General features: G+C 47.2%; 1 long non-coding RNA gene across 3 annotated transcripts; it reads left to right on the top strand.

Moving 5' to 3' along the window:
* The first annotated feature begins 702 nt into the window (after positions 1-702).
* LOC105710924 (uncharacterized) lies at positions 703-5,084 on the top strand. 3 transcript variants are annotated; one of them, XR_001105926.2, is made up of 5 exons: positions 703-1,283; positions 1,803-2,101; positions 2,214-2,366; positions 3,692-3,765; positions 5,006-5,084. It is a non-coding gene; the product is annotated as an uncharacterized LOC105710924 (long non-coding RNA). The 3 variants fall into 3 exon arrangements; XR_001105925.2 differs by lacking the exon at positions 703-1,283 and having other exon boundaries at positions 1,508-2,101; XR_010339701.1 differs by lacking the exons at positions 703-1,283; positions 1,803-2,101 and adding an exon at positions 1,508-1,765.
* The last annotated feature ends 8,749 nt before the right edge of the window (positions 5,085-13,833 follow it).

Genomic DNA, 13,833 nt, shown 5'->3' on the forward strand with positions numbered 1-13,833 from the left:
GGCTCTGGAAGCTGTGGGCAGGGTCCCTTGCAAGCCGGTGGCCTCAGCCCCATCTCCTTACTTCTCTGCAACTCGTTTTCTCTACATGTGAGCTGTGGCTAACAGCACCTGCCTTCGGGAGATTTTCACGTGTTTCATAAATGAAATAAGTGTCTATTTTCTTTCTTTCCTGTGGGTACCTTGTATACCACAGAGGTACACGTACGTCTAAAATACCTATTCTATCAGTGTTTTCTTCCATCTTAGAGACACTGACAGCCCTCACCAATCCCACCGTTTCTATCAGGACAAAGCTAATATGCACTGGCTGCAAAGAGCCCAGTGCCACCACCAGACTTCATTTTGCAGGTAAAGAAAGGAAACCGCTGGGTGCCACAAAGTCTCCAGGTTCGAGCCCAGGGCCCTTGATGGGTCACATCTCACTACACCCTGTCCCACTCTGTCCCAGCAAACTTTCTTCTCCAGTCAAAACGGGTCTCACTGTCTGAGGAACACCTGGGCCACCCCTCAGGTGTGGCCTATCAGGAACACAGCCCCCTGCCCTCTACCACCCAAATCTACACACCCTCAGAGGAACAGAACACTCCTGCAGCCTGGTAAGTTTCCCCTTCATCTGCCTCCTCCACAGGGACGTTGGGACTGTCCTCTGATGCCTCCTGATAGAGTGATGCTGGGTAGGGGGTGGGGGGGTGCCTGCTCACACCTCCCAGATTATTCACCAGGGACAAGGCCAGGCCATCATCCCACTGTATTCATCTTGGCTGGGCGTGGTGGCTCACGCCTGTAATCCCAGCACTTTGGGAGGCCCATACGGGCAGATTATTTGAGGTCAGGAGTTTGAGACCACTCTGGCCAAAATGGTGAAACCCCCTCTGTACTAAAAAAGACAAAAATTACCCCAGTGTGGTGTCATGTGCCTGTAATCCCAGCTACTCAGGAGGCTGAGGCAGGTGAATCACTTGAACCCGGGAGGTGGAGACTGCAGTGAGCCGAGATCGTGCCACCGCACTCCAGCCTGGGTGACAGCGTAAGACTCTGTGTTAAAAACAAATACACCAAAGTTTGAAACCGCTGGGTTCATCTCACACCTTGCAGAGAGCTACGCCCCAGCTGGGGCTGAGTAAAAAGCTAATAGTCATAGCCACCACCTATGGAGAACTTCTTATGGACCAGACGTTCTACTAAGTCCTTCTCTTGCGTTAGGTGAGTAAAATTATTAACCCATTTTACAGATGAAGAAAGAGAGATGCCTGCTCTTCAGCAAACTGCCCAAACTCATGCACGTAAGTGACAGTGCTGAGATTGAAGTCCAGGCAACCTGTCAGCCACGCACACGCTCCTAGGGAGGGAGGGAGAAGGGGAGGGAGGAAGAAGGAGCAGAAGGAAGGAAAACAGCAAAGGAGGAAAGAGGGAGGGATAGAAAGGAAGCGAAAGGAAGGCAAAAAGTGAAGAAAGGAAGGAAAGAGGGGAAGGAAGGGAGGGAGGAAAGAAAGGAAAAGGAAGAACAGGAAAGAGGAAAGGCAGGGAGGGTGGGGGAGAGAAATGGAGTAAAAGACAAAGGCAAGGCCTGGAGAGGAGGGGAGAGGAAGGCAGGAAAGAAGGGGGAAGAGTGCTGAGAGAGTTGATTTAGCAAAACAGATTTATGGTCTCCACCTAGAAGGACCAGTTGTGCCCAGAGAGCCTTCTCCAACCCGTGTGACGATGGGATGAAAGGAGATTTCCACAAGAGTGGCTCAGGAATCTCTTGAGAAGGAGGCGCTGAGAGGTGAGTCCAAGGGGTATCTGTCTTGTGTGATTTTCAGGCTCCGTAGGAAAAAATTCTTGGCAGAATCCGAAGGGAAGGAGGCAGGACCAAGAGACTCTGGGGGTCAAAAGGGAAAGGGAGAGGTCCATGGTTCGAGGACAGCAGTGCCGAGAACGGAAAGATGCCTCGCTGCAATAATCCCCAGGCTGGTTCCTTTTGACAAGAGTTTTCGGCCGCGGTTGTAGCAGAGTAGAAAGGGGAGAATCTGGGCAAACATCGCCATCTGTCCTGCCAGCTGCCAGTGCCCAGCTCTTCTGGAGCAGCGCGGCTTCTGCGCGTCACGGTCCCATCGTCTGGGTAAGAGGAGGTCTCGAAGCTGAGCTGCTCTGGAGGCCTGTGGGTGCCGGGGCCAGCGTCGTCGGCGGGCACTGCCACCCGTTCCCACATTCCTTTGTGCTTCTTTCCCCAGGACAGGACCCTGGATGCGGCCAGTAGCCGCGAGGGAGTGTCTAGATGCCCGTGTCAGGCAGAGGACGGCTCAGTGCCCTCTGATCCAGCGAACGTTTTGTGAACTTTACACCTGGTCTTGATCCTAAGTTAACACTGGAGATGATGGATTGCTGTAAGCATAAAAGGGGCTTTTTGTTTTCTTTTACAAATATGCCTAGCTAATTCTCAGACGCACCTAAGTAAGAGCACGTGTTCTCCCACCTTTTAGACTCATTGATGGTGAGAGGGAGATGGGTAATGGGAGGCTGTGAAAACACGATGCAGAGTCCAGAGAGCTTCTGAGATCATCAACCCCCCCGAGCTCCCAGGACCTTTTTTTCTAAACACTGTTTTATGGTTAACTAAGGAATCTGTGCTTAATTATTAGCATGAAGGAGAATAGTGAAGGCTAATAGCGACCAGCATTTTATTTTCCAAGTTGCAGAAAAGCATACATTCCCTCCCTCCGTCCTTCCCTCCCTCCCTTCCTTCCTTCCTTCTTTCCTTCCTCTTCCTCCCTTTCTTTCTTTCTTTCTTTTTTCTTTCGTTCTTTCTTTCTCTCTCTCAGTTTCTCTCTCTCTTTCTCTGTTTCTTTCTTTCTTCTTTCTCTTTCTTTCTTTCACCTATACAGGAGTCAGACTCTGTATTGCATTTAGAATAAAGAGAAGTTGAGTTTTTAATCCCTGAGACAAATGCATCGGGCAGCTTTCAAGTTCCCCAGAATTTTCTGATTTTCTCTTGGGTTCAAAACCACAGCTCCATGTGCAGTTGAAGTGGCATTTTCTTCCATTGGCAACTTCTGCATTTGGAATCAAACCTTTGGTTATGCACAGAGCTGAGGGAGAGCAAACCGCTTCTTCACGTGTATCCCACCCTTGGAGCACTCACCCCTGCTGCTAAGAGAGCCCCCCAAAATGAGCTGGAGTCCTCCATCCAGAAACCAACCGATGCTGCCCGCACGGGCAATGGCAGGGCCTTGTGCCTCAGCACCCCAGCCAACCAGGACTACAAATAAAGCCCAGAAGCCGGTCTCAGGGATGCAGTTAGTGTAGGAAATGAAAGACGGAACCAATGGTTTCAACCAAATTAGAGCAGAACTGAAAGTCTGCAAATAAAGATTACAGGTCCTTCATCACAGCTTTCCCTCCACACAGGCTGGAAGAAAAACACACAGTTCTCTAAGAGACCGCTTTTTTTTTTTTTCAAGAACCCTTGAGTCATCTTGCTTTCTATTTCTTGATTTAGAATGGGCTCTAAAAGCAATAAAATAGTAAAAACACCTAATCCCCTGGCTTTGCATGTAATGGACTAGCCAGGAAGATATTCCTCTACAAAATGCCCCACTTCTGGGGCTCTTCACCTGGCATCACCTTAGTTTGATGTTACTTAGCTTGGTATTCTGGCATATTTTAGAAAGCAAAAAGCACCTTAAACTCTAACATTTTGTGTCATTTCTAGGCCAGACACTTTGGGGCTTTAAAAAAAGAAAGCACACCGAGATAAAGTCATCATCAACTCTGTCGAAAGAAATGGTAGGCAAAAAAATAAATCTGACAAATGTATTAAAAATTTAAGACTAAATGGGTTGAACAAAAGACTGGAAGTTGCGGTAATCTGTGAGAGATCCCTGCCCAGCTGGCTAAGCCTTTTATCCGTCAGTTCTTACCCCCGACTTGCTGACCCAGCATGGCTAGAAAACACACACACACACACACAAACACACAACACACACAAACACACACACACACAAACAAGTCGAAATTCCTTGGATGTCGAACTTTTGATTCACACCGATTCTGTAGAGCATTAGGAGGTCAAAGGTGTATGCTTTTCTGCACTTTGGAAGAGAGGGAGCTGTCCATTTCCAGCAGTCAGTACTCTCTTTCACGCTAATAATTGAGCTGGAATTCCTAAAGAATGATGCTGGGCCCTGAGATTCCTCCTAGGAAGCAGGGGTGGGGTTTGTACCTGCAGTTTGCAAAGAACCCTCCCACCGACTTGCCTGTTAGAAAGGACACTGGCTTCAACATCTGTTTGTGGGCAATTGTTTTTCTCTCCATGGAGAACAAGGCAAGTGGAGGAATTTTCAATGAGAAGGAATCCCAAGCCCCCCATTCTCCTCTTACAAACACACCACGTAAAGTATCTATCCAGTCGATATGTTTTAATAAATGCTCTTTATTTATTGGACCTACAATACTGCAATTAAAATTGTTTGCCGACTTCCTTTTTACTGGAGGTCACTGGAAGGCATGATCGTTCCTGCCTGGGCAGAAGCTGGTGTGGCAATAGGAGTGGAGGCCTGAGAGTCCTTAGGCCAGTCCCAAATTCCCTGGGAGAAAACGATAGTAACAGTCCCTTCACTGAATTAACTGTGGGGATAAAACAACATTTGCGAATACTACGTACACACATATAAAATTGCCCCTAAGCAAATTATTCTGGAAATACACTATTCTAGCAAATGGTCATTCGTACGGCACACGCAGCAGGCTGTGGTTTCTGGGTCCACGATGCACTACTGTGAGAGGCGGACGCTCCCAGCTGAATCCATGACAGCAGGTGCAGGAGTGGCAGCCTCCAGCTCTTCCCTGATTATTTCCAGCAACCCCATCTCTGTCTATTTACCACCTTCCTTCACAACCTTTTCCTAAACGATTCTTTCTGTGCCCCTAGAAAAATTAAATTCTGCAAATGTGAAAGAAAAGGAAATGGGGATTTGCTTAATGCTGATTCCAGAGAATTTCTACAAAGATTTTCCCTTTTTCACAGATACTGCCCTGAAGACCTGGAGGGGTTGAGCCGCAGGAGCCTCGTGCCCATCCTCCACCCCAGGTCACTGTGCTCCCCCTCGCTGCCTCCCACGGATGAGTTCACCCATCCAGTTGTGAGGGACACTCCCCACATTTCTTCAGGGAGTCTCAGCTGGCTCCTTCCTTGTTCAGTAAAGGTGAAGCGTGTGGGTTTTCTTTGTGTGTGTGCATATACTCAGGAAGTTGAGTCCTGGTGAAACATGTCAGGCTGCCATTTCCCAGGCTGGGAAGATTTTCCCAGGCTGGGTATGAAGAGGCAATGAAAGTGCAAATTCTTATCCACGACCCGCCTCCGGTGTCAGGCTTCCGACTCAGGGCCATCCATGGGTGCTGGGTGCCAGAGCAGGGAGGTGAGTCCTTGCAGCGTGGCTCAGTGCCCCTGCAGAGGTCAGCTCCTGGGCCCTGAAAGCAGCTCCAGGATGAAAGCCTGCTCTCAGCGAGACTCAAATCCTGGTCCTTTGCAGTCTGAGGAGTCATGGGCATGTTACCCAAATAAAGATCTGGGCGATGGTCTGGCTTCTAGTTTGGTGATGTTAGCGTGTGTGAGCCATAGGAAACTCTATCCTAAAACGCGGCCTGTAATTCCTGCCCTCACAGGATTTGATATGTAGGGGTGGTCGTTGTGGCAGCATGACCAAGAACCAGGAACGTTGTTCAACACCCACTTACGAGTGAGAACACGCGGCATCTGGTTTTCTGTTCCTGTGTCTTCTACACTAGTTAGGAATATGCTGTTAAACCTCTTTGTCCAAACAATGTCCATGCATCTTTATAACCTATGATTTCCTCTTATAATCTATAATCAGAGACAGAGTTTAAGCTTTCGGTGGCCAGGAGCAGTGCCGGAAGTTTCTCTCCGCCCGTGCCTACCGCAGCACTGAAGACATTTATCCGTTTCCGCTCCCAGAGGTGAAGAACATGGCCCAGAAGCTGCCCAGACAACGGCTTGAGGGGGTGCTTTCCGCCTCCCCCTTGAGAGGCACCGAGCCGTGAGATTTCTGTTTCTGGAGAGGAACACGGTCTCTGCTTTTGTGGGGGCCACTGTATTGTTGGGCTTGCCATATTCACATTAGCCAAAAGATAGGCCACCGGGAGGACACAATGGCAAGTCCTGAGAGAGGGACCCACTAGACACTCGAGTGAATCTCAGAACGTCAAAAAGAGAAGCAAGTGGTCGTGGGGTGGGTTTAGCAAACATTCTTGCCTGGTGAAACAAAAACCTGGAAGATGTCAACGACGTCTGCGCCTTTGTGTCCCCAGTGGGCAAATCCGAGGAGCCCCTTCTCAGGTTAACGTGTTTTTATGAAGCCCGCTGAACTGCATGGAGCCCTCGCTCCTCGGACGAGGAGATGTTAGGAGGATCCTGGGTGGTTAATGGATTAAAGCAAAAGAAACCATTTCTGAGTAACATCAGATAAACAAGGAAGAGCAGCAGAAGCTAACCGCCTTGTTCCACAGGCTGCCAAAATCGTTCATTCCTCACGTGAATGCTTGCTTGAGATCAGCTTCTGTGTGTAAAAAGAAATTTAAATGTAGAAAATTCAAATAACATCCATTCATTTATTGAAGAACTCAAATGTTCTATGATCAAGGCAAAAATCTAGTAGCTGAACAGAGGATTCCTTAGCTGGTTTGACAGTCACACGGAAGGACGGTTGTACACAGCCACTGTTACTCTGGAAGCCAGGGTAGTTTATGTTTGGGATATATAGAAAATACAAGGAAAAGCCTCTTTGATTTGGGGAGGGATGGTGGGAGGGGAAATAAATGTATAAACATATAGTAACGATGGAAGTCGGAAATTGAGGTAGACAGGGTGAGAGCTGACGCTGTTGCAATCTGTTCTTCATTCCCCATACGTGAGTTGCCTGAGGCTTCCGCGGTCACAGAAGCTGTGATGAACATGATTCAGTAGAAAGCATGCAGGATTAGAAGCCAGAATCCTGAGTTCTCATCTCAGCTCTGATGCCGATGCTGCGGTCCTATTACATAAGATTAAATAACAATCGCGTTTTTAGATGCACCGGCAGAGAAAACGTCACCGTGTGGAAATTGGCCAAGGGACTGAAAGGAACGTGCCGCGCAGGATCTTTTTATGACTCAAAGTTCTGCAGGAGTTAGACACAGTTTCTGAACAGTCTCAGGTCCCTGTCTTTAAGACGCTAGAACTCAGGGTTCAACTGGAAATTGAAGCAGGATACTCTGTTCTCTGGGTGCTGAGTTCTACCAAGAGGTAATTTTTCCTCCGGACTCTGCAGACAGAGGCACCCCAAGCTCCTGGGATCGGGGCAGCAGCCTCGGGGCTGTCTGGGATTTGAACAACAGGTAGAGAATGGCATCCGTCCTCTCTGTAAACCTGAGCGGTAGACATCCCCACGCCCACTTTAGAAAGAGGGAGGTTGAAGCTCCCATATGTTCATTAGTTCTTGTGGTTAGGAACTCCTGAAGCTGCCATTTGAGTGGAGATCTGCTGGACGCCGATGCATACGTCTTCGCATGTAAGCCCTGTGCAAGGCACTTGCCCGAAGAGGGTGTGAGACGGGGCTCGTCAGTAACGTCCGTGCAGTGGTAGAAACAGAACAGAAACAGGCGGTGGGCTAAGAAAGAACACTCGGGATGCAAGATGGAAATTTCTCCAAGGTTGTAACCAGCCGATGGTGCAGGTGCAAACTTCGTGACCCTTGCACACCAAAGATCATTCCCGTGCCTGCCTTGAGGCTGCCACTGTTGTTGTTATCTGCTAGGGAAAGTGATGGCGCCTTTGAAAAACCATTCTGTTGCCCTGACGCCACTTTATATCCAATGTTTTCTTCATCCTTCAGCCACAGAAAAGACGGACCCTCACAGTGACAGAGTGTGGGCAATGCACTCTGCACTCGTGAGTTACACAAATAAGGATTGATTTGATCCTCTCAAAACAAGGAGGTCACCGCAAAATTCAACTAATGTTTAGTAGTGCCATTTTCTTCGCTAAGAGCTCCTCTGCCAGCAGTACCTGTCCCTCTCTAAGAAGAGGACTCTCAGAAGTGGGCAGATCCTAAAAGCGGTGACTGATGATGAAGCAAAGATGAAAATCGTCTTCGTGCCCGGCATGTGCAGCAGAGGAAACCACATGTTATTCCCTGCAGGCCAGAAGCGGGCAGATGTTTTCGTGGCCAAATGCAGCAGTCCTCATTTCTGTCTGTCATATCTTAGGGTAACTTGCTGGAAGAGAGGGAGCAGGTGGCAGGGACAGCAAAGCACAGACACCTTCTAGAAACAGTGAAGGGCTCAAGACATCCCGAGAATGCCAACAGCGTGCATGTGTCTGCTTCTGACCCACCCAAAGTCTTTCTGCTTCTGAGTCCTGCACATCTGCAAAACCAAGGCTAGGAGGGTAGTTTTAAAAATAATTTTCCCTGTTTTACAAAGAAGAAATTACAATTATAATCTGGATCCCAAGGGGCTGTGACACACATCACCCACCTTAGCGCCAGGACGGGGGCTAAGCCCCTCGCAGATGCAAAGTTTAATCCTGACAGCCATCTAGCACATGTGCTATCCTCAACCCCAGTTTCACAAACAAGAAAATTGAAGCAGAGGGAGGTGGTGAGCAGCCACGTCACATTTAAACACAATTCTTCCCAATTAAAGATGCTTTTTCATGCATCTGCTCTTGAGAACTCCACACCAGACTCAGGACTTTAGGAAGATGAGAATTTCTACTTCAGGTAAGTAGTGTGTGGGCCCACATCACAGAGCCAGTAGGAAGTGGGCGTCTGGAACGCAGGCTTTCGAGCTTCGGTGCATTTCATTTGTCAGTGAGATCTCCTGAATGGATATTTCCTTGTGACTGACAGCAAAGACTTGATGAAATGGAAAAGAATGGGAGATGTGGGACTTGAAACACAACAACGTGCCTCTAAGTCAGCCATTAGGATAAAAGTGGAGCGAGGTCAGAGGCTCATCAGGACTGTATCGGGGGCACGGCCCTGGCCTCCTGGCTCACAGCCCACAGCAGCCCTCCCAGGGGGCCGCACCGAGGGAGGAGGAGCAGACCCAGTCTGCCTTCGGGTGCAGATCCCCTGAAAGGGATGCAAACTCCATTTTTCCTTCTCAAACACTCAGTACATCACACGTTACCTTTAACTGGAAGAAGACAGCATGCACTCTGCAACGTTCTGCGTTAAATGCATGATGAACAGTGACAGCTTAACTGTCTAGTTGACCTTGAAGAAAAAAAGACGACCATTCTCTTTTAATGTAGTCAAATAAACATCAAGTGGTTTGCAAATAAAAAGCAGGAAAAGGCAGCACTTTGTGAAAAAGGAGGTTTGGGATTTGTGGACGTTTTAACTAGGCATCTGGGAAAACCCAATTTGTGTCTCGCGTGCAAAAGACTCACATCCAGAATTACAAAGGTTTTTCATTTAGCATAGAAGTGATGCATCAAAACACCTGCTTGTTTAAATTTTAATGACAAACAAAAAACTGTTATAATAAGATTTCACTTTTGTTTCCCTGAGTAGCTGTGTTCAGGGGCCTGTGAATCTTTTTGTAGCATTAAATGCATTTGTCAATTTGGGGGTATCTTTTCAATTAATATGACATCAAAATAAAGGACATGCACAGGTCCTTCCTTTCCCAAGTGGGGGTTCTTGCTGGTGTTGTACTATTGAGAACCGGGCTGACAGGTGTGTGGATGTCCCTGGTCATTTTCCTCTGATGTCTAACCATGTCCTCTTTCCCACAGCCTTTCCATCTGCCGAGAAAGGGGAGAAGGAAGAGAAGGAAATGGAAAATGAGTGATTGGTCTTATGTAAATGCTTCTAGGCAAAGCATGAACCAGAAGAGGTCTAATATTTTGGATCAAATGAGTTGCTGGGTTTTATTTAGAGATCCTGCTTAGAATTAATGTCTCCGTGCTGTTGGAGAAGAGAGCAAAGTAGTGACAACATCAGGCTCATTTGTTCATTCATTTATTCATTGAGCATTCCTAGGGGCTGAGGAGTCAAGAGACAGCAAATTTTATCCAGTAATCCTCCCTTATCTGTGGGTTTGCCTTCAGCAGTTTCAGTTGCCTGTGGTCAGTTGAAGTCCCAAAATAGGTGAGGTCCCAAAATAGGTGAGGTCTCAAAATAGGTGAGTACAAAAAGAAATTTAGAGAGAGAGGAAGAAAGAGAGAGAGGAAGGGAGGGAGGGAGAGAGAAAGAGAGAGAGAGAGAGAAAGACACTGTGTTCACATAACTTTTATTACAGTATATCGTTGTAACTTATTTTATTATGTTATAGGCGTTCTCTTACTGTGCCTAATTTATAAATTACACTTCATCACAGGTTTTTTATGTATGCATAGGAAAAAACCGTGTGTGTGTGTGTGTGTGTGTGTGTGTGTGTGTAGGATTTAGGATTTGGTGGTGTCCACGCTTTCAGGCATCCTCCGGGGGTCTTGAAATGTACCTCCCTGGGATAATGGGGACAACTGTATGAACAATTCTTTGTCCAAAGGGCTCATCCTCCAGGGAGGAAGAGAGAAGGGTGCAGACGCTCAGAGCAGAGGTAGCCGCTAGCTCTCCCAGGGTGTTCCATCCATTTCTGGAATGTTGTTATGATTCACGGAGGTCGTGCCGGACAGGACACTCACTACTGTTCAACAGCCATGAGTTAGAAACAAAAGCAAATGCTGTGTGCACCTTGTTCAGCTCCACCCTGAGTATTCTACGGTAGAAACGCCACCCCTTGCCCATGAGTGAGGACGTTCTGCTGCCTCCTCCTCTCCCAGGGAACGTGTGATCTGGGGCCAGAATGAATGGCCCTGGCGACTTCTTCCCTGACTGATCCCACACCAGTCAGACGGGGCTGTGAGGGCAGCAGCGAAGGAGCCACAGATGGACATGGAACGGGTGCAATGGCCATCACAGACCACTGCGAGAAAGGTGCTGAGCCTGTGCTGTCCACAGACTGTGATATTCGGCTGGGGCACACACACACACAGCCTCTCCTTCGAAAGGACCAACTGCCTCATCATGGCCAATAGTACATAAAAGCCGAAAGGCGCCTCGCACTCAGGCTCATGCTCTGCTGGTAGCCACCACGCATGAAGAGACAGAGGGGCTCCCAGCATGGTGCCTGACACCTGGAGACACCCCCTGCTTACTGCGTGGGTGAATGAAGGACAGGCCTACTTGGTCCCAGAATCGTCCATCGCTGGCCGGCGTGGGGTTCCGTTGCACAGAGGTGGGGGGAGGACGGGTTTCACTGGAAGACAATAGGACGCAGATGTGGTTCCACCACATATTTTATAAAGGTGCGCCTGGCCTGTGACTTCTGCAGCATCTAATTTGAGAAGTTGATAAAAATGGCTGAATATAGTATATGATAGTAGTTGAAGCGATGAGTTAGTTATAACTCCAGATCTTTCTTGCAGGGCTGCGTGGGTTAATTGGCTGTGTCTCAGGTTCATACCTGCACAAGGAGAATAATGAGGACTGCCCTGCGCACCCCTGGGTCATCTCAGGGGAGAGTCATTCCCAGGTTCACAGCAAGCATCCTGTTACTCAGACGGGCCGTCTGTATCAGGCCCCGAGGAAGCACTTATTAGTTGGAATACACACACACACACACACACACACACACACACACACAGTGAAAACAGCCAATGAGGCTATTTTACAAACAAGTGAATAACAGCAACTGAAAATAATAATAACCACAACATAAATCCCTCCACAAATATTTGGGATTTCATTTCCACTGAGGATGATGGTGGTGTAGAAGGCATGTTTGTAGGAGTTATGCACACAGGGAAAAAGGTGATGAAAATAATAAGCCAACAAATAAACCGGATTCAACTAATCAAAACAGAACAGAATAAAATGAGCCAATCAGTGTATCTGAATGTAAGCATAGTCATTGTCATTGGACAAACCTGTGCCAAATCAAATTGGCTTCTTGCACACTGACTGACACTTTGTGATGTAAGAGGTGTTCTACTCACATATTTCATTTACTTGCAAAGAATATAACAAATAATGCAATTATTACAGCAATCACGGTGAGACATCTATTTGGTGATGACTTAAGCAGAGTGCCCCTGAATCAGAAGAATTAGACCAATCTCTAGATTTACAGCCACTCATGAAAACTGCAGTAACTCTTGGGACATCTGGGTTCCTTGTCTTTTGTCAAAATCACAGGGAATTCAACTTACTGAATCTGTTGATCAATTCAATTCTGCCATTGGCCAGTATGACTCAGCTCTTGACAGGAGAGTTTTACTCAAAGACTTGCAGAACTTCCTTCCTGCAAGATTTCAGCAGCACGGCAAGCATTGCAAAAGGAAACTACTCTATAAATCATCAAAACACAGCACAGTGTTCTCTGCCTGTTCCTCCCTGAATTCACTGAAAAATTATGCTGTGAAACCCAAATGTGAATGAACCTTTCTTATTGCAAATTAGAAACAAAATCCATTTTCAACTGAATTCAATGGGAAAAACAAGAATTATTTTCCTAAGAAGTAAATACCCACTGCTGCATGAAAACAGTGACCCACTACGGCTTATTTTTCATGTCTCAGGCCATGGACTCGGTCCTCTGCATGCCTTACCTCTCATCCTGCAAAAATCCTGAACAGTCCCCACTACCCCATTTTAAAGGTGAGAAAAACACAGCTCGAAGGGTCTAAGTAACAATCCCAAAGCCAAAAATTGGCGAAATCTTTACTTGTAGGTTCCATAAAGGAATACTCCCCATCGTGTGCTCAAAACATAACCAGGGTAAATGTCTACTCTTTGCAAATATCACTCTTAGGAATCCCTTAAAAACAGTAACTCCGAGATTATAGTACTGTTGAAAGTTTTTTTGTTTTGTTTAGTTTTGTTTTGAGACAGAATTTCATTCTGTCACAGTGGCATGATCCCAGATCATTGCTACCTCTTCCTCCTGGGTTCAAGCAATTCTCCTGCCTCAGCCTCCTGAGTAGCTGGGATTACAGGCATGCACCACCACGCCCGGCTAATTTTTGTGTTTTTAGTAGAGACGGGGTTTCACCATGTTGGTCAGGCTGGTCTTGAACTCCTGACCTTGTGATTTTCCTATCTTGGCTTTCCAAAGTGCTGGGATTACAGGTGTGAGCCACCGTGCCTGGCCCAGAAAGTTTTTTAAGGAAACTCATAAACTTAAAGGAACAGCTGTGGGGTGCTTGGGTGATGGCTTCCCTACTTTTCGGTCCAGGAGTCTGACTTCCAGGTGCTACCCTAGGCTGGTCATGAAGATACGTCCACTTTTTTTTTTAAGTCACAGAGTTGCAAATATTTTAATATTTTAAATTGATAAACCCAAGTTATTTGAATGCCATCTTTACAGTTTTGTTTTGTTTGTTTGTTTTGCCTTGTCTTGGTTTTTAAACTTTTATTTGAGGTTCAGGGGTACAGGTGCAGGTTTGTTATATAGGTGCACTCCTGCCAGGGGGTTTTGTTCACGATCCGGTTACTAAGCCTACGCATCCTTGAAAGGCAACGTTTCGGATTCCCTAAGCGCAGGGAGCTCAGCGGCTGGGGCACAGTTGATTAATGGTGACCCAGGAGATGAGGGCATGCCTTCCCCTCTTAAACCCCATACTCCTTTCTCGTAGGGTGGAGGATGGGACTAGCCCTGTTCCCACAGCTCCATCCCCTTGCCATCCTTGAACCTTGAAAAGGAGCTGCTTAGACAATGAAGAATCCCAGAAGGTGTTTGCCACGTTCTTTGGGACCATCTGTGGACATGACTGTCCTGATTCAAACCTGCCACGAACAAACAATGAAC

This window comes from Aotus nancymaae, unplaced genomic scaffold (genome assembly GCF_030222135.1).
Source record: "Aotus nancymaae isolate 86718 unplaced genomic scaffold, 86718_ANA_hifiasm-v0.15.2.pri h1tg000083l, whole genome shotgun sequence".
Classification (NCBI taxonomy): Eukaryota; Metazoa; Chordata; class Mammalia; order Primates; family Aotidae; genus Aotus; species Aotus nancymaae.